Here is a 25515-nt window from a genome sequence, read left to right on the forward strand (position 1 = left end):
TGAGACAGAGCCCCTACCTGGGCACGTTCATTAAGTAGCTGATGAAAATGAGAATCGCTGCCAAAGGCTCTGCATTGAATCCCTCGGCCCCCTGCTCTGCTCCCCACAGCCCACGTGGACCCTGACACTCTCCCAGGGCAGCCTGAGTCCTGGCAGAGGGTAGAGAGCATGAGACTCTCTCTTCTAGAGACAGTCACCTGCCCTGAATGGATGGTCATTGTCCTGCCTCTGGCCCAATTCAGGCCTTCAAAATGACCACTCTGATGACATGCTCCTGGCCCTAAGTCCTGCTGAAAGACGGTGGCACTTCCCGGACAGTGTGATTCAATGGTTGAGCATCGACCTATGAACCAGGAGGTCACGGTTTAATTCCCCGTCAAGGCACATGCCTGGGTTTCAGTCTCGATCCCCAGTAGGGGGCGTGCAGGAGGCAGCTGATCAATGACTCTCTCATTACTTATGTTTCTATCTCTCCCTCTCCTTTCCTCTCTCTGAAATCAATAAAAACATTAAAAAAAAAATAAAGTTAGTGGCACCAATGGATTCTGGAGTCCAACAGGGAACAGACAGGCCCCTTACCTCTTTATTCATAGAAACAGCTCAAAAACATGTCCATGCAAAGGACTAGCAGCTTTCAATCCTCTCTCAAAAGCCTCCTGCATCTTCCCGTTACCGCCCTGCTCCCGTGACTGGAAGGACCGTCTAACACTCAAGCACAGTTTTCCTCACAGCCTGTCACTCCAACCACTTGGGCCTTCTCCATGCCCTTTCTCACAGAAAAACACTGGCTTCTTAAACATCGAAAACAAAAGTGAACAATTGGACACCCGATAAATATGTATCGAGCAACCGTTAAACCCGTTCCTTCACCCCCACGGGTGAGGGAACCCGTCACCGACGGGCAGAGTAGATGCCACTCCTTGAAAGCGCCCCAGCCGTGTTTCCCATCCTCTGGGAGTCAGAACCACCAGGGAAATTGTCACGGGCTCTGTCTCATTAACACTCCTGCCACCTGCAAACAAGCGGTAGGGAGAAAATGTGCTGAATTCCCGCCGTTGAGGATGCCAAAAAAAGACACCACGGGCTTCGTTCTGAGTCTTGGAGCCTAACAGCTCACTGATTTGGGCAAAGGAGGTAAATACGTTTCATTTTCACCCTAAGGAAATGACTGTTAGTGAGTGGCATTTCAGAAAGTATGATACCAGGATGAGTCTCCCAACCCAGAGACCTACCACCTGCCCTCCTAGGAGGCCCCTACCTTCCCCTCTGGCTCGTCTGGGCTCCTCTGGTCCATTCTGAGACCTGCCTCCTCCAGGAAGACATCCTGACCTGCCTCCTCCCGGAGGACATCCTGACCCACGCAGCTCTTACAGATCATTCCTTTCCCCGCCACAACTGACCACAATGCTGTGTTTCTTAAAACAACCTCTGTTACCTTAAACTCTGTCAAGAACAAAAACCAAGTAAAGCATTGGGCTACCTCAATCCCTTTTGGGGAGCAGGCAGGGTAAAGCTGAGGAGAGAGTGAACTACCTTATACCTTCCCTGTGTCCCTGAGAGCACCCAGCACACAGGCAGTTCTCTGCAAATGGCTGATTAGTGTAACCCCTTGTGACACCTCACGAGCAGGGTGGCTACAGTGAAAAGTACACAGCTGTGACTTCTTACTTACTGCTTTAATCAACGCCGTGGGGTTGAAAGGCTGGGCACACAGTAGGTGCCAAATAGATTTTTACGGATCGACTAACCACTGGAGGGACAAGAACTTACAGAGGACTTATTAATGCTTTTGATGCCAAACGGGGGTGGTTTTAGCGAAGCAGAACGTCAGAAAGACAACACAGCAACACAAAACCTCAACCGGCAGAGAGGCTGGCTCTTGCTCTGTTTACGCCCACTGCGCTCCTGGAAACAGATGTCCTCTCAGACCTGAGGGTTTCTGATGAGCTGTCCACCCTTGCAAGTGACCTGTGTGGTCAGCAATCAGAGGGATGCTTTTCCCTCATCTGCATCAGTCCTCTGGATCCCAAGACTGATTTCCAGTCCTGGGTCCAGTCCTGGCTGCTGATAAAAGGCAAAAGCAGCACCCACTGTGTCTACTCAAGGGGTAAAGCACTGGGCTAATCACAAAAGAAATTGCCTTCCTGCGTTGAGTGTGGTGAAAAGGCCAGAGGCGTTGGAACCAACCAGGCTCCGATTCCAGCTCAGCCACGTACTGGCTGTGTGATGATGGGAGATCACCTACTCTCTCTGTGACTCAGTTTTTGGGACTGACAATACTAATTCCACAGGTTGCCATGATGATTCATAAGATGCCATGGGTAGACTACCTGGTACAATGTTTGGCATGTAGTAGCTACTGAATAAATAATTGTATTTTTTTTGTCATGGTTATTACAAATGCAAATAAGGCGCAGAGTCCACCTCTGCCACAGTGGGCTGTGTAGCACTCCCGGCAGGCCTGGCGGGGCTTCCTTTGCTGCCTCCCTAGGTGACAGTAGTGGTCTTTCAAGCACAAAGCTCTTGTCTGATTGTCTGCACAAATGATGGTCTATGATCTGAGCAGGGACTGCGTGTCCTGGAGCCTTTCAGTCTACTTCCCTGTGCATCGCAAGAGCACTCCTCCACAACCCATCTGCTTGGAGCATATACATTAGTCCTGATCCAGAGCCCAGCTCCGGGCATTCTGTCAGGACGGGGGAGGAGGGACGGGGGGGGGGGGGGCGCTTCGGAAGCACACTCCACAGCGCTAATCCTGTGCTTCGTGGTGAAATCTCTGACCAGGGCTGAAGAAGTTCCCTCATGCAACACCCAACGAATCCCATGTGCTGTGTAGTGAGATTATGCTACGCATGGACCATATCCCATATACCACAGGGCAGGGCAGTGGATAACCCAGCACACATCCCAGATCCCAGCAAGAGAGGAGAGCCATAGCACACAGAGTCAGTCAGTGTACGCTGCCAAGACCTTGGGGGAACTGGGGCAGATGACTCGAACAACAGTGCTCAGGATGAAACGGTGCTCATGTCTAAAGCAACCCTTCCCAAGCAGCTGTGTCCAAACCCAACAGCTCCCAGCTGGGTGGAGCCCTGCTGCAGAGGAAGGTCTTGGCTCCAAACTCTGGAAACTCTGATTTGCATTCAGGCTCTAGGACGAAGGAGGTGTGGGGTGAGGGTAGACAAGCCCACTGTGATTCTAATTCACACAGCTTTTCTTGTTCTCCTGATGAGCTGGCACTGCCCATGAGCTGTTATCAAGCTCCAACCTTGGAGGCCTTGCAACACACCAAGACCTGCACCCCTGGTATCACCGAGGCCAAAGGGGGTCCTCCGCTGTGTGGGAGAGTATTCAGCACAGCCTCTCTACTCTGACAACGCCAGCAGGGACACTGGGAGAATCCTTACACCTGCACCAGAGATGCCGCTGAGCAAAGATTCTTGGATGCATTGTTTCTTCTTTCATTTGAGGATCATTCAAAACGATCTGCAAGACATTATGATTGATTCAGATTGTCCGATCCTAACCTATCCCAGACCCTGCAAACCTCAGACACATTTTCATATGGCCTACAGCTGTCTCTGTGCTGCTCCAGAGGTAACAAGTGGGTTCCTGCATGTAGATCATTTCAGGCGACAAGAGTGGACACTGACTCACCTGTGCCTTTGTTTTCCTTCTCTCTGCCTTGGGTTGTTTGAGATCTTACCTGTGTATCTTTTTTTAAAAAAAAATGTTTTTATTGATTTCAGAGAGAGAGAGAGAAAAACACATCAATGATGAGAGAGAGTCATCAATGGGCTGCCTCCTGCAAGCCCCCATCAGGGATGGAGCCCGCAACCCAGGCATGTACCCTGACGGGGAATTGAGCCGTGACCTCCAGGTTCATGGATGGATGCTCAGCGACTGAGCCACACCAGCCGGGCACCTGTGCATCTTTTCAGAATCCCAGGCAATCCCTCGTTTCCTGCCTACATGACTCTCCAATCACTTTTCACGCGCCATTTTCAGATCTTAGCATTCAAACCACATCTATTGCTCCCCTTCGGGTGTTGCGGGATCCTAGAGGAGCTTTCCTCCCGGCACTGCCACCCTGCTCCCCCTGCCAGGCACCCTGTCACCTCCTCTTCCTGACACACCGCTTTCCCTGGCTGACCCCGTCATCAAGGCGGATTCCTCTCTGCAGGGCTTTGCTCTGCCCCGGCCCCTGCCCCCAGGCTTCACACACCACAACTTCATTCGATTTTTTTCCCCCCCTATTTTCAGGAAATGCAGTTACCCCAACACCAGTGGGCCATTCCCCTGGCGACCTCCTTCATTCCCTCTCGCTGACAGTCCTCCTGCTACCCTCGGTAGATTATTATTATTTATTATTTATCAGCCGGCGCACTGTACTCGGCTTCCTACAAGGTATTCAAGGAGACACCATCCCTGCGCCGAGTTTACAGCCAAGGGGAGCTGAGGCCTGCGTTAGACCTCCCAGGAGGGGACCCAGGGACGGCTCCACCGCGGGCCGAGTCCTCCGGCTGCAGAGCCAGCCCCAGAGCAGGGGCGCCCCCCAACCCCACCCCAGCCCCCACAATTGACCACCACCCTCCCCCCAGGCCTCGGCGGCTTTGCCAAAAGCAGTGGGAGGGGGCAGGAAAGGTCGAAGCCCGCAAGCCTTTCCATTTAGACGGGGGGGGGGGGGGGGCACAGATATTTCCAATGAAATTCAAAACCAGGTGAGGGGGAAGGAGGGAGCCAGGGGACTAGAAGCCAGATCGAGGTGTCTCCAGGGAAGGGGGCCGGTGCTGAAATGGAAAGTCCGGCGCAAGGAGGAGCCCGCGTCGGGGCGCCCGGCCTGCGGGCCTCCTGGCGGGTGGGGCCCGGCCGCGCGGACGGCGCGTGGTGACAGAGGTGCGGGGCGAGAGAGCGGGTGCGGGGCGCGCGGAGCCGCGGGGGGGGGGGGGGCGCGGGCGGCCAGGCTGGGGGCCCGAGGGGCGCCGTCTAACGCGGCGGCCGGGCGGTCTGGGGTCGGAGTGAACAGGCCCGGCGGCCGGGGAGCGCGGACCCCGCAGCCGGCACGCGGGGCCGGCGTCTGCGTGCCCGGCCGCGTCCTGGAGGGGCCGGGGCGAGCCGGCTCCGCTCGGCGGCTGGCGAGTCCGAGGGAGGGCGGACGCTGAGACACGATTGGACTTTTCGTTCTCAAACTTTTCTGCCAGTTTCCTCAGGTGTCGGGAGCAGGCGGGAGCTCGCCTCGGTCCCGTCCCCGCAGCCTGGGCCCGGGGGCGGGAGGCCGGGGCCGAGCCGCCGAGCCACGCGCGGTGCCTCCGCGGGCGCGGCCGCGGGGCCGGGCCGGGCGAGCCGGGCGCCGCCGCAGGGGGGCGGGGGCGGCGGGCCGCAGGCTGGGCACGCCCGCGGGCGCTCGGCCCCCGGCCCGGCGCGCGGCTGCGGGGGATCCCTGGGGCCCGGGGAGCGGCGCCCGGTGCCCGGCCCGGGGCGCCCCGCCTCCCCTGCCCGCCACCCCCGCCCACTCGGGCGCCCGCGATTGGCTCCGCCCGCCCCTGGCTGCGCGCCGAAGCCCGCCTCCCTCGCAGCTAAAGCAGACGGTACCCGGAGCGGAGCGAGCCAGAAGGGAGCATGGTCCCCGCGCCGCGGCCGCGCCAGCCCCCGCGCCGCCGCCGCCGCCGCCGTCCCCGCCGCCGCGGACCCAGCTGCAGCTCCGGCCCCGGCCCCGGCCCCGCAGCGCCCGCCCGCAGCCCCGGCGGCCGCCGCGCCTGAGCGCACCCCCCGCGCGCAGCCCGAGCCCCGAGCCCCGAGCGCCGAGCCCGGAGCCAGCCCAGCCCGCGGCCGCCGCGGCTGCGGGAGAGGGCGGGGGCGATGCTGCCGGAGCCGCCGCCGCCGCCGCCGCCGCCTCGGTGAGACCGCGCCGCGCCGCGCGTAGCCGCGCAGGCTGCCGGGCTGCAGGACCGACTCCCCTCTCCGGGCATCCTCCCTGGGCTGCCGGGAGGCGGCGGCGGAGGAGGCGAGCGGAAGGGGGCGAAGGCGGAGAGCAGGGACGCGAGGAGGTGGACCTGGATCCGTTTCCCCCGGCCGGGACCCGAGCGGCCGCAGCTACCGCGACCCGGCGGCGCCGTCCGCTCTCCATCAGCCCTCCTGCGCCCACCCGCGATCCCCGGCTCTCTGCGCATCGGGCCGGGGCCGGCGCCGCGCGGCAGGAGGTAAGAGCCAGCCGAGGGCGCCGGGGACGCGGCGCCGCGGACCCGGGGTCCTGGCCGCCGCGCGGGGCCGGGCCGAGCTCGGGAGCGGGGCCGGAGCACCCGGATCGCTGCGCTCGGCTCCCGCGGCGGCGGCGGCGCAGGAGCCTCCGGAGTCTGGACTCGCCAGGCTGCAGGAGCCCTTGCGCCTGCGCTGCTCCAGAGGGGAAAATCGGGGGGGAAAAACTTCCTGCCCCCGGTGCGTGTGCCCGGGAGCTGCCCCGGGCCAGCGTCGCCGTGGTCGGGGATGTTGGAAGCGTGCGTGACCCCCGGCCCCTGGGCAGTCCCCTGGCTGGGCCCGGCGGCGCGCGTCCCTCTCCAGGCCACCTCCCCCGAGAGGCCCAGGGCCCGGGCCGGGCTGGGGGCCAAGAGGAGGCACCCGAGGGCTGGACCCTGGGGGCGGCCGCGCGCCCTGCTCTGGGGGAAGGTGCGCGCCTCTGTGCGGCGAGGAGTGGGTTGGGTTTTCTGCCCCCACCGGTCCACAGACCCCGCAGTTGGGGACTGGGTCTCTTTACTCAATCCCAAGTAACTTTCGAGGTAGAGGAGCCTGAAAACCATCCGGAAGGGACCCGCGCAGACCTTATTCTGACCCCCCTCCTTCCCTTAACACCTTGTGGGTGCCACCGTGTTTGGGGACGCGGAAAGGAGAGCTTACGTGGGTGGCGAGGCTGTGGTGTCAGGTGGGGAGGGGTTGTTTATGTGCGGGATAGCGTGGACGGGGAGATGTGCAATGGGGGACTGTAGGCGCGCACCCCGACCGCCGAGGGCTCACGTCCTGGTGCCCGGGGCCTGGAGCCGGCCGAGGGTTGTCTGCGCTCGATCGTAGCGCGGGTGAGGGCTCGGGGCAGTCCCGACCCCGGGCCCCGAGGGAGGTGCGCGCTCACCCTGCGCCCAGAGCGCGGAGCTGAGGCCGGGTGGGTCGGGGGCAGCTCCTGGGGCAGGTGGGGTCTGCGCCGGCCGGGGAGGGCGGGGACGCGCCGCCAGCCTGCCGCCGCCGTCACGGAGCAGGGCATGGGGGCGCAGAGCTCGAGCCTCGGATGCCTGGGTCTGCCCGCTGAGAAGCCAGTTGTGGTCCCCGGGCTCCGGAACCCAGCGGCACCCGAGGCCAGGTGGCGGGTCCTTCGGCGGGTCTCGGGGGACGCTGGTGGGCCAGGCGCCGCCGGTGCCCTCGCCGCCGCCCCGCGAACGCCCCGCGCCCTCCCCGCCGTGCCTGCGCGCGGCGCGCCCGGGACTCGCGGACGCGGGTATTTATGTGGCGTTAGGCGAGACCCGGCGCGGGAGGGCGCGACGCGGGGGCTGCGGCTGCCGCGAACTTCCACTTTGTCAGCTGGGGACGTGCGGGCTCCGGGCGGCCGGCTCCAGCCTCTGGTCCACCGAGTTACGCCGGGATCGTGACTCTTCTCGCAGTGACAGGTCTGTCCTGTTGACAGCCGTCTGGACCCTAATTCCAGTCTCTTTAAAGTCACCCGTCTCCAGAGTTCTTCCCTTGCCCTGTGGTCTGAACTCGAACTCAGCCCTGGGAGGGCAGAGTTCAGGAAGGATTTTGGTTTAGGACCAATGACAGCAGACTTAATTAGCAACACTTCATTCTGATGCTTTAAAAAATTATTTTTGGGGAGGTGTAGAGCTAACTTTTTCACTCTTTGGGGGGGAAGGTGAACAGTTATATAGATTGTTCATCCTGACACTGGTCAGAAACGTCTGATTACACAGAGGTGGATACTTTACAGGTTGGTGGGTGTGGATGTATCCGAGTAAGTCACTCTCCTAGGTGTTTAGACGGGTATGGGGCTGTGTGCCACTGGCAAATACGGACTCTGACTGACCGGTCATTCTGAGCACACGTGACTTATCAGCCTGCTGTAAAATCAGGGAATTACTAGCATATGTGCCCTTAAACTCTATATGCATTTAATGGCATTTAAATTGGTTTATGGGCTGATGCCTTTAACCAATTTTAATAACTTTTCCGCACAAGCATCTAATACACCATATTTGTCCACGATTAAGAAAAACATTTCCTTCTGTGCCGCCCCTCCGTTTCTAGCACAGTTAACGGAAATTTATAGGTCGCCAACTTTCATTTGCAAGCAACAGTCCAAACGAAATACCTAGAGTTGTACTGAAATAAAATATCCTATGGTAGCCATGGTAACAAATAGATTAAGGGTTATTGGTTTTCATCTGTATGTGATGGGGGAGGAATCTAGTGTTGTGTCTTTTTAATTATGTTCCTAATGAGTGGTGGTCATACTTCAGGTACTCAGCACGGAAGATAAGCAAGACTGAGAGTTCATTCAGTTCTGCGAGAGGTTTATTGCAACAAAGACAAGTAGAGCCCAAGAGAATGACTTCTGCTAACTGCAGCTCCTCATATCCAGAAAGCAAATGGATGAAACCTTTCTTGTATTTCAAGTAGATGAGAATTGAGTCAGTTCCTCTAAGATTAAAAAAATGTATTTTGCTTTTAAGCTCTCATTTAATGAGCCTTTTACATCCAGCTCCTGTTTTCTAGGAATAAACACGTTAGAAGCGTGGATGTTGGTGTGGATTGAGTGTTACAGTTGTTATCCACACCTGTCAGTCTAAGTGAGGCATGTCACTAGTCTATTCAAATCTTGCCTATTTCAATATTCATGCATTTCCATGGTGATTCATCCCATCTTTGTTTACTTAGTCAACCTTATAAATCATTGGCATCAGTTTCAGTTGTGCCATCTTTTTTTTCTTTCATTTATCAATTGATTTGGCTGCAAATTATTCTAATTGAAAGCATTCCCTGCTAGTTCCCAAAAGTTTACACTATTCCTCATTATGCAGTCATAAAGGGGTTAAATTTTTTAATAGACCCGAATAACACCAGAGATGCTAATGTAGTTTTTAGTATCTCATTTGATATGTGTATGTGCATGGGTATTTTTTTTCCTTCCTGAAGGCTTACGGTAAGGCTGCCTCGATTTATGGTCCGGAGACGTCAATCCAAACCAGCAGAATTGACTAAAGGTCTCCCTCCCTCCCTTCCTTCCTTCTTTCCTTCTTCCCTTCCTTTTTTTTTTTTTTTTCCTGCCCCATATGATTCAAGGATTTTTGTATGTTTTCTGTTATACCTGGCTCAAACAGATTTGAGGACTTTGTGTATTGGAATGGGCCTGTCCTTCTAGGATCTTTTCTCTCCCAGTAGTAGCCAAAGACAGAAGTTTCTGGAGCATCAGAGGACTTTTCCAGCGCAGTATACATTGAGCCACAGCATAGTGTCCCTAGGATCACAGTAGCCTTGTGGTCTCACTGAATAGGAAGTTTTGCTTTTTAAAGCAAGCGAGGGCTTTGCACACCTTCTTTCAACTTCACTTCCTAAGGACACGGGCCCGTGCTGATCACACCCTGTGTCCTTGAGGCCCATGAAGGCAAGCACTAGCGCACCACTGACTTATTAGGATCAGGCGAAGTCATTGGAATACTCGGATGGAGAAATGGAATTATTACCACCCTGTGATCCTATCATCAGTCACCTGAGTGACTGCTTGGGGGTAGATGGAGGAAGAAACGTGAGAATAAGAAAATCCAGCCTATGGTTGCTGTGGCAGAGGAGAAACTGAGACAGAACTGTGTAGGATGACCAGGGACCACGACGTGTCTTCACAGACAGAAAACTCACCCATCCACCTGAGTGCACTCCCAACGACGTGTCAGTCAGAGTCTGTACTGGCTCGTGGCACACAGCCCCGTACCTGTATAAACACCTAGGACACGTGACCTACTCAACATGTTACTCACGAGATGGACTTGATCGTTTAGAAGCTGGAAGAATATTTGTAGTTTGTGCAGAAGGTGTCATTTGTAATTCCTCAGGAAATCAGGGGTCATTTCCTAATATGCAATATATATATATATATATATATATATATATATATATATATATATATATTCAGTAACAAGCTCTGGGAGGTACTCTTGTTGGAAGAAATTTTACCACAGAAGTGGGCCTCATCATTTCAGTTAAGAGGGAAACGTGTGTCAGAATTCTTACCCTGCTCGTTGGATCAGAAACACGGAGATAGGACCACTCTGGAAACCAACTCCGTGGTTCTGCCCACTAGAGCCTCACGCTTCCTTTCTTAGAGTCCTGGGTGAGAAAAGCAGCCTATGCTTCCTTCAAGGAGATCACTTGAAAACGGGGGAAATGAAAGCTGCACGTTAAGATGAGGCAAGTTGATCACTGGACGTAGCAACACTGTTACTCGTGAGATGAACTTGATCATCTTGGGGCATTTCCACCTTTAAGGGGAGAAGGGGAAGACTCCTTATTTCCCAAGAGAGGACATCGGCGTGAAACTCAGATGGTTCCGAGACTCCACCTGCAGCAGCCGATGCTGATTCAGAAGCTAGAACAGGACTGGTTGGGGACCATCACAATAGGGGGTCATGTTTGGGCCAAGATGTCAACTCCTAAAACATTGAAAGGCAGCCATTGGTCCCACCCGTGTCAATTTTTATAATTATTTTGTAGAGTGTTGAAATTTTTAAATCATTGACTCTTTTAAGGATATATATACACACATATATACATGCATATATGCCACTTTTATTTCTTTGTTTAAACTGTAGTTAAAAAACCCAACTTAAACATGAAATTTGCCATCTTTACCGTTTTTAAGTGTACAGCTCAGCCGTGTTAATATCCCCATCATTGCGCAATGGATATCCAGAACTTTTCATCCTGCGAACTGAAACTCTTGACCAATTAACCATCCGCTGCCCATTCCCCCCTCCCCAAGCCCCTGGCAACCACCGTTCTACTTTCCCCTTCTATGAATCTGACTACCTTAGATGCCTCATATAAGTGGAATTGTACAGACACGTCTATGGACATGGGCCTGCAAACATCGCTTCCAGGCCCTGCTTTCAGTCCTTTTGGATGTATACCCAGACGTGGGATTGCTGTATTCTAACACTTGTTACGCTAAGACATTACACTGATCTTCTGTTTAAGAGATCTGGTGAAAATGCAGTTAACAGCACAGATCGAGACTGCAGTAGATGTGACTGACATTTGTTTTTCCTTTCCTGTGTGTGCATTTCCTGCGAGTCTCTCCAGCCTCTTACGCTTTGCTTTCAGGGCTTGCTGGAGCCGTGGTGGTATTGACGGGTGGCTAAAGGCACGGGCTTAGTGTCCGAGCTGAAGTCCTGTCTCTGGTGCCTTCTGGTTGTGTGACCTGGGAGAGATCCTTGATCTCAGGAAGCTTCAGGGTTGTTGTTGTTTTAATCTTCACCTGAAGCTATTTTTTTCATTGATTTTTTTTTTTTTTTTTTTTTTAGAGAGAGTAGATGGGAGGGAGGAGGAGGGTGAGAGAGAGAGAGAAAGAGAGAGAGGGAAACATCAATGTGAAAGAGACACATCCACTGGTTGCCTCCCACATGCACTCCAACCTAGACTAGGGATCGAGTCTGCAGCCCAGGTGTGTGCCCTTGACGGGGAATCGAACCTGAGGCCCCTCGGTCCTCAGGCCAACACTGTAGTCACGGAGCCAAACCGGCCAGGGCTTAGTTTTCTTTTTTGTATGAAAATGGAGGCGATAATCATGGCTGAGTTAACCCTGGTAAACCGGCACCCCAGTGTCTGGCCTGGAGAAGTGGTTTAGAAAGGAGAGCTTAGGGGATGTAGCGGTAATGGAAGAGGCGGCAGGAGGCGCCCCGGGAGATCGCAGACGCCGTAGACACCCATCCTGTTCAATGTGATCACACTCGTTCTCATTGTGTGCCAGAGTGTGTATGTATTGTGTTCTGTGAGTCTCCTCACCAGTACTTATTCTGAAATGCATAAGAGATTTGCATCACAATTTCAATTGTTAAAAATATCCTTGAGTGGATTTGATATATGAACTTTTAATTCCATTTTTAGTGTCATAATTTTAGACTTGATGTGGATTTTAGAGGTCAGCTAATCCACCAAACCTGTATCAAGCCCCAATAATATAATAATAACAATAATAATAGCTTCCAGTTATGGCTGCCCACTGTATTTTAGTACTTTACATATATTATCTCTAATCCTCATATCGACACTGCGAGGTGGGGATAATCCACATTTTACAAATGAAGATGAGACTCAGAAAGGTAATCAACTGGCCCCAGGCCACAAATCTAGCCACGTTGTACAGCTGGGTTTGAACCCAGGTCCGTCAGCCATCAGCCGTCTTGTCTTGTCTTTCCTGCGTGTGTGTGTGTGCACGCACGTGTGCACGCGTGTGCCTGTGTGTGATACTCCAGACTGGGTCTCAGTGCATTGGCACCGCTTCACGTTGCCCGTTACGTGCCAGATATTGCCTTGTCTGTGCCAATTAACATTTTAAATAATTCTCTGAGAGGGAAGGTGAGCTTAAATAAGAATATTTACCAGGCCTGACCAGCGTTCATCATACTTTTGGATTTGCCCACCTGCTTCCATTCACTGTGGTTCCTAGAAAGCTAACGAGAAAAACTTTCAGATGCTTGAGTAGCATCTGTTTCCCTATTGAGCCCGTGTCCTAAATAAGTAGCAAATTAAAGAATAGAAACAGTGTAGAAAGGATTAAGGGTATACCCAGGGGTGACTGAAGACTGACCTGGGCTTGTTCGCTCCACTCCCCAGTGCCTGGCACAAACCTCTTTAGTAGAAATATTTGCCGGGATAGGTTGACGCCCAGAGACAGTGTGGGGGCAGAGACATCAGAGCCTGGGTTTTAGATTCTTCGGCACTCCACTCATCTGTTAAATATGCTTGCTGATGAATTCTAAGGAATCTAAACAGAATCTTCTAGGATTTATGACCTGAGACTTTGAAGACTAGTTTTCTCGAAGCTTCATTCCAGCGATGACTTGGATGTACTTGACACTTGGAGAGTCGACACAAAGCTCGTCCTTCATAGCACACGTCCTTGCAAGGTGTTGTCCCCACTCAGATTTTTGAATTCGGGGGGTTTCAAGAAAGCATTGTTTTAAATAAAATGAAGCACCTAGAAATCATATGGGGAAGGGCAGGAACACTGTGTTTTCCAACTTCAGTCTTGTGTTTGTTCTTTAGGTTACTTTTGTTTTTATTTTTGTCGTCGTTTGGGGGTTTTCTGGAGAGGGGTAGAGGGTGTGAATAGAGCCTGGAGCAGATCTCACAAAGATGCCTTTGCTCCCAGTTTTAACTCTTCCAACCCTCCTTCAGCCAAGTGGAGGCTCCTTCAGCATGACATTCTCTGCGAGGAAGGCGCGGGCACATTGCGGTGATCAACCCGGCACCTAAGTGACGACGCAGGAAATGCCGGGCGAGGGTCAGGCTGCAGAGGGGCCCTGTCCCTGGGTGGACGCGGGCTCCCGGGTGCCTGCCCGCCCAGTTCCACCGCCTCCCCTTCCTCCTTCCCCGGGTTTCTACCCTAAAGGCAGCCTGGGGTGTGCGGCTTCCTGTTCTTAACGCATCCCCGCAAACTCAGAGCAGGGCAGGTTTGGGCGTGGGGCGAGTGAAGAGCAGAGGGAGGCCTGACTCTGTGTCGTGCAGAGCAAATGCAGGGCCGCTGCGGGCTCCGTCCTGCCCACAGCACGGTGGCCACCGGGTGGGCGTGAAGAGGGTGCCCACCTGCATTCGTGTGTGTCCCTGTGAGCCTCTCTGACACTGAGAGGGCCACAGGGCCTGCGCTCAGGAGCCGCACGTCCACAGTGATCCTGAGGCCATTTCGGTGCAGCTCTGCACTGTTTTGACCTCCTGAGGTGTGGGTATGTGACTCTGCCATCGAATTCCCGTATTTGGTTGACGTGCAGAAATCTAAGGTGACCATGCTCTAACCCTGCCCTCGGAACTGAGCGCAAGGGCACGCAGTTTGGGAAGTGTAAGCACTGCATTTGGAAGCTGGCTGGCGAGCCCTGGAGGCGGCGTGCAGCGTGTGTGCGTGTGTGTCTGTGCCTGTGTGTGTGTTTGTGTGTATGTCTGTGTCTCTGTGTGTGTCTCTGTGTGCCTCTATGTGTGTCTGTGTGTGTATGTTTGTGTCTTTGTGTATCTGTGTATGTGTCTGTGTGTGCCCGTGTCTTTGTGTGTGTGTCTGTGTCTATGCCTGTGTGTGTGTGTCTCTATCTGTGTGTGTGTGTCTCTGTGTGTCTGTGTCTCTGTGTATGTGTCTGTGCCTCTCTGAGTCTGTGTGTGTCTCTGTGTGCGTGCAGGTGTCTGTGTGTGTGCACGCCTCTATGAGTCTGTGTGTGTGTGTCTCTGTGTGTGTCTGTGTCTCTGTGTATGTGTCTGTGTGCGTGCATGTGCCTGTGTGTGTGTCTCTGTGTGTGTCTCTGTGTGTGTCTGTGTGTGTCTCTGTGTGTGCATGTGTCTGTGTGTGTGTCTCTGTGTGTGTCTCTGTGTGTCTCTGTGTGCGTGCGTGTGTCTGTGTGCGTGCATGTGCCTGTGTGTGTCTCTGTGTGTCTGTGTCTCTGTGTGTGTCTCTGTGTGCGTGCATGTGCCTGTGTGTGTGTCTCTGTGTGTGTGTCTGTGCCTCTCTGAGTCTGTGTGTGTCTCTGTGTGCATGCGTGTGTCTGTGTGTGTGCACGTATGCACAGCCGATCTGGTTCCTGAAGAGCCTGCTGTAAGAGGAGTGCTGTAATCTATTCGGTTCATGCTGTTCCAACCAGCTTTAATCATCACAACTTGAATAATATTCAAACTGTGAAAGGAACATATTTCTTGCTGAAACCTAGGTGTGCCAAGTGGAAGCCAAAGCTCCTCAACGTAGGATCTATGGCAACACGTTGCAAAAAAAGAGAACACCTGGACTGCTTCGCGCGACAGGGGAAAACTGCCATTCTCCACAATCAAATGGCCCGAAGATTTTAAGTTTCCTCCTTTCGCCCCGGCTGGGTGGCTCGGTTGGTTGGAGCGTCGACCGTGCACCAAAAGGTTGCGGTTCGCTTCCCAGCCAGGGCACGTACCTAGGCGGCAGGTTCGATCCCTGGTCGGAGGCAACCAATCAATGTTTCTCGCGTCGCTCTCCCTCTCCCCTCCCCCTCCCCCTCCCTCTCCGCCCTCCTCTCTCTTCCTTCCTCTCTCTCTAAAAAGTGAATGAACATGTCCTCAGGGGAGGATTGCAAAAAGAAAAAAATGTCCTCCTTTCCATCCCAGAGGAAAAAATGATTTTCATGGAAACCACGCTCCATGGACATCACCACCTCTCTTGTGAGCTGAAGGGACACCTGCCCCTACGCCCAGGTACCTGCCAGGGTCTGAAGGGGAGTCTGGCGGTGCAGGCGCTCCCTGGAGGGAGGGGAGGTGGGCTGCGTGACCGGGAGGCACCCGTGACTGGGACATAAGGGGAAGGTCGTGGGCAGAGTGGAGAGGCTGGTGGGAAAGCAGCTTGAACGACGGCCTTACTGGGATAAAGACACACAAACTGCCATCCTGTAGCAAGGGCCCCACCCTGGGTTTCTAAGGGACATCTCCGGCCTGTCCCCATGCTCCCTCCCTCATATCCCCTGTGAGAAGGACACTCCAGAGCCGCCCCCTGCTCAGGTTCCCACCTGGGAGCCTAAAGCTTGTCTCCTAGACTCTGCAGAAACTACGAGACTCTGCAGAAACTACGCAAAGACATCTCTGCTGGGGAGGGTGCCTGGGGGAGGCTGCCGGGTGGGGTGGGCACTCGCTGGACTGTGAAGTCACAATTCCAGAGCTGTCACTGTCGGCTGTTCTTTATTCCTGGTGTGTCTCCCAGGATGTCTGGTCTTCAGAAACATTTTTTGAAATCTGGAATAGACACCGAGGCCAGGTACAGTCTCTTGGTCGTAGGAAATGGGTGAGGCAGTTGCCTTTCTGACTCCCAGCTCCTGTGGTCCGTGTGACCAGGGGGCCACTGGGTGTGGGGACCGGTGTCGGGGATGTGAGATTGATACCTAGGGATTGAGCGTGGAACAGTGCGGAGGGTGAGACTCGGTTTCCAGTCGTGCACAAAGTTACAATGAAAACGTGTTTACTTTAACTCAACAACAAACAAACAGCGTGATTTTAAAAATGGGCAAAGGACTTAAATGGACATTTCTCCAAAGGAGATGTACAAATGGCCAGTAAGCACATGAAAAGATGCTCAACACCACGCTGGTCATTAGGTAAATGCCAATGGAAACCACCACGAGATGCCTCTTTACACCATTAGGATGACTGTAATAAAAACAGACAGCAAATAAGAAGTGCTGGTGCAAATGTGGAGAAATTGGAATCCTTATGCGCTGCTCGTGGGAACGTAAAATGGTGTAGCCGCTAGAGAAAAAGGTGTGGCAGTTCCTTTAAAAAATTAAACGTATAATTACCATACGATCCAGCAATTCTACTTCTGGGTATGTTCCCAAAAGAAGGGATAGCAAGGACTAGAAGAGATATCTGTACACCCATCCACGTTCATAGGAGCAGCATTCGCAACAGCCACAATGTGGAAGCAGCCCAAGTATCCATCAGTGGACGAATGGATAAATAAAATGTGCCATATGCAGACAGTGGAATAATAGTCAGCCTTAAAAAAACAAAAGCAGGAAGTTCTGGCCCGGACTGGTGTGGCTCAGGTCTCGGGCTCGATTCCCAGTCAGGGCACATGCCCGGGTTGTGGGTTCCATGCCCAGTCGGGGTGCGTGGTTTTTCTGGTGTCAGTGTTTTTCTTTCTCTTCCTCTCCCTTCCTATCTCTCTGAAATCAATAAGGTCATGTCCTTGAGTAAGGGTTAAAAATAAAAACAATAATAAAAAGAAAGGAAATTCTGAAACATGCCACAACGTGGATGAATGTTGACGACATTATGCGAAGTGGAATAAGCCAGTCACGAAAAAGGCATATTGTAGGATTCCAGATATATGAGGCACCTAAGAGTCATCAAATCCATGAAGACAAAGTAGAGTGGTGGTTGCCAGGGGCTGAAGAATTGTTTTTTCATGGGTATGGAGTTCCAGTTGGGCAAGGTGGAAAGGTTCTGGAGATGGACGGATGGTGGTGATGGACCTAATGCTGCTGAACTGTACATGTCAATGGTCAAAATGATGTCTTATGTTGTATATTTTTGCCACAGTAAAAAAATTGGACTTCTAAACATATTCCAAGCCAGTTCTCCTAATTCTTTAGACAGTTTATCGTGGGTTTGGTTATTTGAGAGGATGGCTTTTAAGAAGGAAACTTGGTTAATTAAAAGAAATCAGGGATGTCAAGTATGTAAAAACAAAAAAGAACATTGAAAAACAGAAAACAATGCCATGAGGTTAGCAGTAGACATCTTTCTACTTGTAAATTCTCCAGATTTTTAAAAATAATCAGCGTATTTTTCATAATGGGAAAAATAAAAACTTGTTTAACAAGGGAAAGAAATTTAACTGCAAAAATAAGGTTAACTTTTGCCACCCTCAATAAGCGTTTGTATATATACCCACCCAAATCTGAGGAAAACATGAAAAGGACAGGCCATGAGGTGGAAGAAATTTTCAAACAACCAGTTTTGAAAAGGGAGGAAAGAACAAAATAGTTTCTTACAGTTCTGTATCGGATATCCCTCACTGAACCTCAGGCTCCCCTGAAACGAACAATTCTCTCAGGGCTCTCTCTCCTCCTGGGGCTCTTTCCTGCAGGATCCAGGATCTGGGGGGTGCTTCGTAAGCGTAGCTAAGCTAAAGCAGGGTGCGCCCTTTAAAGCTTGCCTCGCCGAATGCAGTGGCAGCTTCTCAAATAACGGTGCCCCCAAGTGGTCGCTTGTACCTGTAAATTACAGCCAGCAGAATGGTTGCAATTAACCCGGTCTTGGAAAGCAGGGTGACTTTTTTTTTTTCTATCATCATCCAGAATCAATTACCATTTAATTGATGATGGTGACAATCCACAACACAAAGGAGTGAGAAAGGGAGGAACCAACATTACTCTGTGTGTGTGTGTGTGTGTGTGTGTGTCTGCAGAGCAAAAGACAGGGAAGAATTTTCTCAATGTTTACCTTCCCCATGCTCCTCCCAAAAAAAGTGTGTGTGTGCGTGTGTGCGTGTGTGTGTGTGTGTGTGTGTGTGTGTGTGTGTGTTTACAGTTGCAAAGGGGCCTGGCCAGAAGGGGTGTGCATGGCTGTGAGGGGAGCCCTCCCCAGACTCTGGGGCCTTGGTTTCTGTTTCTCGGGAGCCCTCCCCCAGGCCTTTGCCTCCTGCTTCTCTGCAGCCGTAGGTCTGTGAGAGTCTCCTCGGCAGCCTGGCGGAGGCTGGAAGTGTGGAGGGAATTGTGTTTTCGTAGAAGGCTTTCCCTCAGCTACAGATTTAAAAGGAGGAAAAACTTTCCGTTCCTCAGCCACGGTGAAATGCACCAGGCTTCTTGTGAAATGCTGGTGATTACAAGCTCATCTTATATAATTTTATTGTTTCCAGTGGCTGCCTGCCAATCTCAGGTGATGGGTTCCTGGGAGCAGGGAAGAGGCAGATTCTGGGGATGATAAAAGGAAAAAAAAAAGTCACCCAGTCATTAGCAAGTCGCACTGAAGTTGAGCAAGGACAAGGATTATCTTTGTGCGATGCTGCTTAAGATAAGCAGGACTGGCTAAGTGAGACTCCCCGAGGTGAACCCCGCCCCGTTCAGTGGCCTTCTGGAAAACGTACTTTCACTTTAACAAAGGGTGGATGTTTGAAAATGTTTTTAAATCTTTACATCTAATGAAGGAATTCTCTTGAATAACCACGTTTCCAGAAGTCTCTGGCGCTGCCGAGGTGGTCCACTGTCACGCCCACAAGAGGGCATTTTCTCATCAACTACGGTAAAAACCATTTGTTTTTCTACGGGGAAGCCGGGAGGCCTGGAGGAAGGAGAGTGTTAATCAGAGGCAGGGGTGGAGAGCGGCCTGCAATTGAGTTGTGTGTGCGCCTCCACTTCACGTGTCCTGCCCCTGCGAGCCGGCGCTGGCGGCCAGGAAAGCTGCTCACTGCGCTTACTCTGTTTTTAATGTCTTACTCCCAGAATGACTGGGCACCAAAGGGAACCTTTACAAGAGTGTATTTTTCCAGATACAAGGTACCACGCGCTGGTATGTAGCTAGTATGTAGTGTACGTCGCCAGAGTTCATTCCGAGAACTGGCGTTGCCCATCATGACTTCGGTGCTGAATTTGATTTGCTAACATTTTTTTTTCAATATGCTTTCACTGATCGGAGAGAGAGAGAGAGAAACACTGACGTGAGAGGGAAACAGCAATAGGCTGCCTCCCACCTGCACCCGCAACTGGGGATGGAGCCTGCAACCCGGGCACGCGCCCTGACCTGGAATCGAACCAGCAACCCTTCGGTGCACAGGAAGACGCTCAACCAACTGAGCCACACCGGCCAGGGCGATTTGCTAACATTTTAAGTCTGATCCAAGCCCTTCTGTACAAAGAGCCCCCCACCGTCTCCAACTCCACCTTCCTTTATTTATTTAACAACTATTTATTCAGCATCTACAACTATGTGTCAACACTGAGCCAGGCCAAGACTCTGTCCTCATGGGACATACATTCTCCATAAGGAGACTTAACTTAAAAAAGAAAACAGCTAAATCCTGGAGTGTAGCCTAGATAATTATAAATGCTATGTGGGCAAAGGAAAGAGGTGGCTATTTTGGACTGGGTAGTTAGAGATGCTTCTCTGAAGAGTAACAAATGTTCTAGTTTTATTTAATCGGCACAATACTATTTGGATTACAAATGTAATAAATCCTTTAGACTCCCTTCAAAACAGTTACTTGTAGTGCTTATTATGATGAAAATGGGGGCAGCAACATGGAATTGCCCATTACTCATTTGTTAAGTTATATTTATTTAAAAATTACCAATGACTCTTTACCCCATCATTTAAAAAAACGAATATTTTAACACCAAAGAGTACGATGAATAAAAATCACAGAATACAGCGCAGTTGGATAAATGTAGTGTTTTGGAAAATTCCTACATACTCTTGAGTTTTCTCACTTTCCATTAACCTTGAGAACTTCATCATGGGCTTGTCCTGCTCATGACAATTGTCCACTTTCCCCAACCACAAGGACCAAGCTGCAGAAGGTGCAGAACTGGCAGCTCTGTCGGCATCTGTTCCGCAGGCCTGCCCAGCTCTCGGCCTGACATACAAGCCACAAGCGCAGAAGGCAGGCAGCATATCCCCACGCTGGTGATCTAGGATACTTGCAGGGCCATCTAGCCCGAGAGCTACAATGGCCTTAGAGACCCATGTGACATTTTCTGCAGCCAGGAGCCAAAGCTCTACTTTGAAGATAGGTTTTGGAAGGTCAGAGCAGTATGGGCTAGGCAAATCTAGGAGGGCTTCGTGGGGGAGGTGTGCCTTCAACCTGGCCTTAAAAGAGAGAGAGGTTTAAGGAAGAGGGTCATGGGTCAATATTGCCCATCCACTGTGTAATATTTTCAGGCATCATAATGTAATAATCTCTAAAAACCTCCTGTGTAGAGGTGGTGGTGGTTACTATTTGGTGATCTTTCCTTCCAGTCATTTTGTTTTGCATTTTTACAGTCACTGGGGCCATGTTGCATGTGAAATTTTGGGTCTTGGCTTTTTAACTTTGGAACAGTCTCTCGTGTCATTAGCAATGATTCTTAAACATCACTTCTTAACGCCGCAGTCATCATGCCTGTGCTCTGCTTTATCAGCCAGTCCCGTCTGGTGCCTCTTTCCTTCAACAGCATCCTTGCGGGATTCTCATGTGTTGTTTTTGGTTCATAATTTTGGTGTCAGACAGACCTGACACATCTCGGCTGTGAGGGTAACACCAGGCTCCTTACATTGTCCACCCCGGCCTCGTCTTTCACGTGTCACCCGGACATAAGAGTAGCAGCCAACGGGGCGGTGGTGAGAGTTACATGAGAGAATGTTCTGGATAGAGTTCTAGAAATAGAATTACCAAGCTTTGATATTTTAAAAATTATACAACTTTCCAGCTACTGAGAGTAGTGTTTTTTATAGAAATTTTTAACAAAAAGGAAAATCATGCCTAACCTCGTCACTAAAAGATAAAAACAATGAACATTTTAGAATCTATTATTTAATAGTCACTCTGAGCAGAGCTGAGCTTGTGCTATCCCTCTCCCTCTCTCTCTCTCGCCTGCTTTTTTCCCTCTTAACCTGGTGTTGAGGTTCTGTTGCCATGCCTTCGGAGACCTGATCTTAAAAGGCTATATTTCATTATATAATGTGCCATATTTAATTTAACTAACTTCCTATTGTTGGATATTTAGATAACTCAGTGATTTGCTGTTATAAATGGCATCACAATCAGGTGTTGTTGAGCATAAATATCTGCAGACGTTTTAGATTATTTCCTTAGGATTAATTCCTAGAACTGGCACTTCCAAATCGGAGGTAGGAACATACTGAAAACATCGATCTGTATCGACACATCGCCCCCAGAAACCCTGTGCTATTTACTCTCCCATAAATAGCGCATGAACACCCATATTACCGCGCTCTCACCTATTACCATCTTTATAAATACCTCAGTCTGTTGCACGGATGAGTTATGGTGCCTCGTGGTCTCAGTTTGCCCTCCCTTGATTACCAGCGGGCCGGAGCATTTGTTTCTATTTATTGACACCCCTGTCCTTTGTCTGTTCTTCTATTTATATTCGTCTTTTTCTTATTGATTTGTGAGAGCTCTTCATGCATAAGAAGATATTAACCTTTCGGTGTAATGTTAGAAATATCTTTCCCAGTCTGTCATTTGTCTTTTAAATGCGCCTATGGTTTCTTGGTTATACAGAAGCCCTTAATTTGCTATTTATCAGCCCTTTTCACTTTGATCTTTCCTCCTGTTTTTATGCTTAGAAAATCCTCTCCTAGCCTGGCTTTCAATATCTGTTCATTCACCTTTTTTTCTATGTGTGCGATGGTTTCATTTTAAAGATTCAACCTTTTATCCAGTTCTAAGTTATCTCGTTTTGTTACACGATGTGAGATAGGAATTTAACTTTTTTTCTTAATAGCTAAGTAATTCTTCCAGTTCTATTTATTGAGGATCTTTCTTTCTCCCTGATTTGAAAGGTTCCTTCTCTCATACCCTAAATTCTCAGATAAGCTAGGGCATGTTTCTGTCTGACATAGGGCTATATCCCATGAATATAATTATGTTATGGTTTAAAATCTGGCACCACGGATCATCTTCATTATTATTTTCCAAAATATTTTTACCTACCATCTCTGACATATCGAATAGCCCCAGTAAACTTCAGAATCTTGGACCAAGCTAAGAAAATCTTTTGTTGAGTCTTTTTTACATGACATTCATATGAATAAAATGGCATTTATAAGTTGATGTAAAGAACTGACACCCCGACCATAACATGGGGCCTTCTCATTCAGGAACTTGTGCGCGCTCTTTCTGTTTACTTAAGTTTACTTTCAGATCTTTCTGTCAACATTCATGGTTTCCTCCACATGAGCTCCATTCTTAGAAATGTCATTGCTCACTGATACATATACAGGGTGTCCCCCAAAATATGTATGCACACTTTAACAGCCGAGAGCTCAATTTGGAAAATGAAATGTATTTTAATAAGCACTGCCTTTATAATTATCCAAAGCGTGTGTATACATTTTGGGGGGACACCCTATAGATAAAGACCTTTCTGTCCAATTTTCTAACGACTTTTTACTGACAAATAAGAAGGCTGTTAATTTTCAATGTATTTCTTTTCTACCATGCCAGGGTATTGAAGTTTATCATGAATAGAATTATTTTAAGGCTTTTAAAACATGCTGATCATTTTGCTGAAAGGGGTGTGTATACAACCAGTGGTGCTGGGAGAGCCTTTACTATCATTTTTTAAGAATCTGCATTAATTTGGAGGAAAATGGCATCTCATTATATCCTAGATACCATTTCAGAGACATTTCTGACACTGCGCCTGAGGCCTGGTCAGTATAATTTGTTTGGGGCGTGCAATCCCAGGATGCAGTACCTTTGTGCAGGCCCCCCCGGAAGCAGTGGTGACGGCTCTGGTGGCTCTGATGTCCTGAAGGGGGCAATTTTGAAACAGGAGTTTGAGGCTCACAGCCCTGCCGTGTGGGGGGGGGGTGGCAGGGGCTGATCATAAAGGAAACTCCAGCAGCTAGCTCTGCACACACGTCCCAGACTGTTTGGGTAGCGCCTGCTGTTATTGATGTTGGGTTTAATTTCACCCAGATGTGCGCTCACAGCCAGACAGACTTGAATGTGAAGAAACAATCAGAAGCCACTTGCCCCATTGTCCAGCCCTAAAGGACACTCAAGATTTCCATTCACCGCACAGCGACAACCCCGTAAAGTGAGCAGAAGGAGGAGAGGGGCCGGCCAGCAGCATCACTGTAACCTCCAGGCGCTTTGTTCTCAGCAGCTCGACCGAGCTCAGGTCCGTTGCCAGCTTCCCCGAGTTAAGGCCTCGGCCTAGTTGTGGGAAGGAGAGGGTTTCTCCTACCCCGATTCTCCCCAGCATATGGCCCGGGGGTGGGCGCGGAATCTCCCCACAGCCCGCACAGACGGCTGGTGCACACGCCGAGGGGGTACACTTCCTCCGTCAGACACTCCACTTGCACTCTCTGCGTTTCATGCCAGTTTGGGAAGGTTGTTTCTCTCCCACTTGAAAACCTTCCTCCGAGTGAATGTGTTGCCATCAGCAAGTCCTCTGTGTTGTAACTGTCTCCTCCGGAGCAGCCTGTGAGGCGAGGCACCCTCCCTCAATAAAACCCAAACCCCGGATTCGTGGTTCAACAAATACCAGTACCTTCTGCGCGCCCGGCCGCTCGCTGGGCACTGAACTCCACGCGGAGCAGCGGTGCGCCTGGCTCTTCCCCTCGGGAGCTGGCAGTCCAGGGGGGCAGACGGGTGCCTACCGGAGTTCAGACAGGAGGCACCCTGCGTGGAAGAGGGAGCCTGGCCTCAGCTTGGGTTCTGGGAGTAGGATGACTGACTGAGCTGTAAAGGAATGGTTGACCTCAGGATTTAAAGGGAGGGGACTGTGCATTGCAGGCAGAGGGGACAGGTGTACTGTGGCCCTAGTAGAGAGTGTGACGTGTTCAGGAAAAGGGGAGATGGCCAGGGAGGGTGGAGCTGAAGGCAAGGGGGCATGTGGTCTGGGAGGAGACTAGAGAGTTAGGTAGGGAGAGGCCTTGCAGGGTCTTGCTGGCCACAGATAGATTCTGTCTTTATTGCAGGAGCACTGGCTGGCTTTGGTGGCTTTTAAGCAAGGAAATGGTGTTTTTGGAAATGTGATGCTGGCTGCCACATGGGACCCTACTGAAGGACACTGAGGGAGAGCGTGGGGCGGTCAGGTAGTGAGGGTTGCCAGAGTCCAGCAGGAGTTGATGGCTGCAGATGGACTAGGTGATGGTGCAGGTGGAGAGAAGTCAGAGAGTCTGAGACATATAAAAGGTGGAGCTGGCAGGCCTCGGTGGCGGGGTGGACGTGGGGAAGCAAAGGAGAGGGATTTCTCAACAGGGAAACCCAGCTTTCTAGTCTGGGGAACTAGATGGATAAGGTGCTATTATTGATGGTGTTGGGCGCGCTGGGAGGAGACGGTTTTGCTCAGGACCAGGTGTGAGGGCTCCTGGACTTGGCCGTGGTGGCAGGTAGGCAGTAGATGTGTGGGTCTGGCTCTTGCTCAGAGGGGAGACCAGGGCCAGAAATGTACATTTTTGAGGGTTCATCCAAATGAGACTCAGGGAGAATCTTAGAGGCAGGGAACAGGCTGTGAGGCCAGACAGCTGGCCACAGTCCTCCTGGGCCCTCTTGCTGTTTCTCGCTACCACTGTGCTCTGGTTCAGAGGCGGTGCTTTCCCAGGTAGGGAGATTTCCTGTGGCTCCTCCACCATGTACTGGCTCAGTCAGCACTGGAGGTAATAAAAGAGGCATAAACACAGAGAAACCACATGTCTCAACAGTCCACTCTGTAAGCCTTTGCTTGTCTCCAGGTTCCTAGGTTCCACCCTTCAGGGTAAGTCTCTGAGTAATAAGATGGAACCAGCGTCTCTCCTGCCCCCTCCCTCCTCTGTCCTGAGCTTTCCCTTCCTCCCAGCCCCTCATTTCTGAATGACAAGCCAACCATTTTGTTACATGAGCCAAGAACATTAAATTTGCTTCAATTCAAGATCATTTGTAGAACCATACATGCAACAAGTGTTTATTAAACATCTGTGAGCCAGGCACAGTACATGGGTAAAAACGGTGAGGAAAGCATCGGCATATGCCTCCTAAGGTCCCTCTAGTCTAGGAAAGAGCTGGGATTATGATGTTGATGTGACAAATGCTAAAATAGAAGGCTGACCAAAATCTCACAT

At 51.2% G+C, this 25515-nt stretch overlaps 1 protein-coding gene across 1 annotated transcript in view; it reads left to right on the top strand.

Annotated features, from left to right (window-relative positions):
• The first annotated feature begins 5892 nt into the window (after positions 1 to 5892).
• The window catches only part of KLHL29 (kelch like family member 29), a 249243-nt gene continuing 229620 nt past the window's right edge, over positions 5893 to 25515 (top strand). The window contains exon 1 of the mRNA XM_087823385.1: positions 5893 to 6200. The gene's annotated coding sequence lies outside the window, so the exon portion shown is untranslated. The remainder of the gene's footprint in view (positions 6201 to 25515) is intronic.

Source organism: Miniopterus natalensis, chromosome 13 (assembly GCF_054644295.1).
Source record: "Miniopterus natalensis isolate mMinNat1 chromosome 13, mMinNat1.hap1, whole genome shotgun sequence".
In the NCBI taxonomy this organism is placed as follows: Eukaryota; Metazoa; Chordata; class Mammalia; order Chiroptera; family Miniopteridae; genus Miniopterus; species Miniopterus natalensis.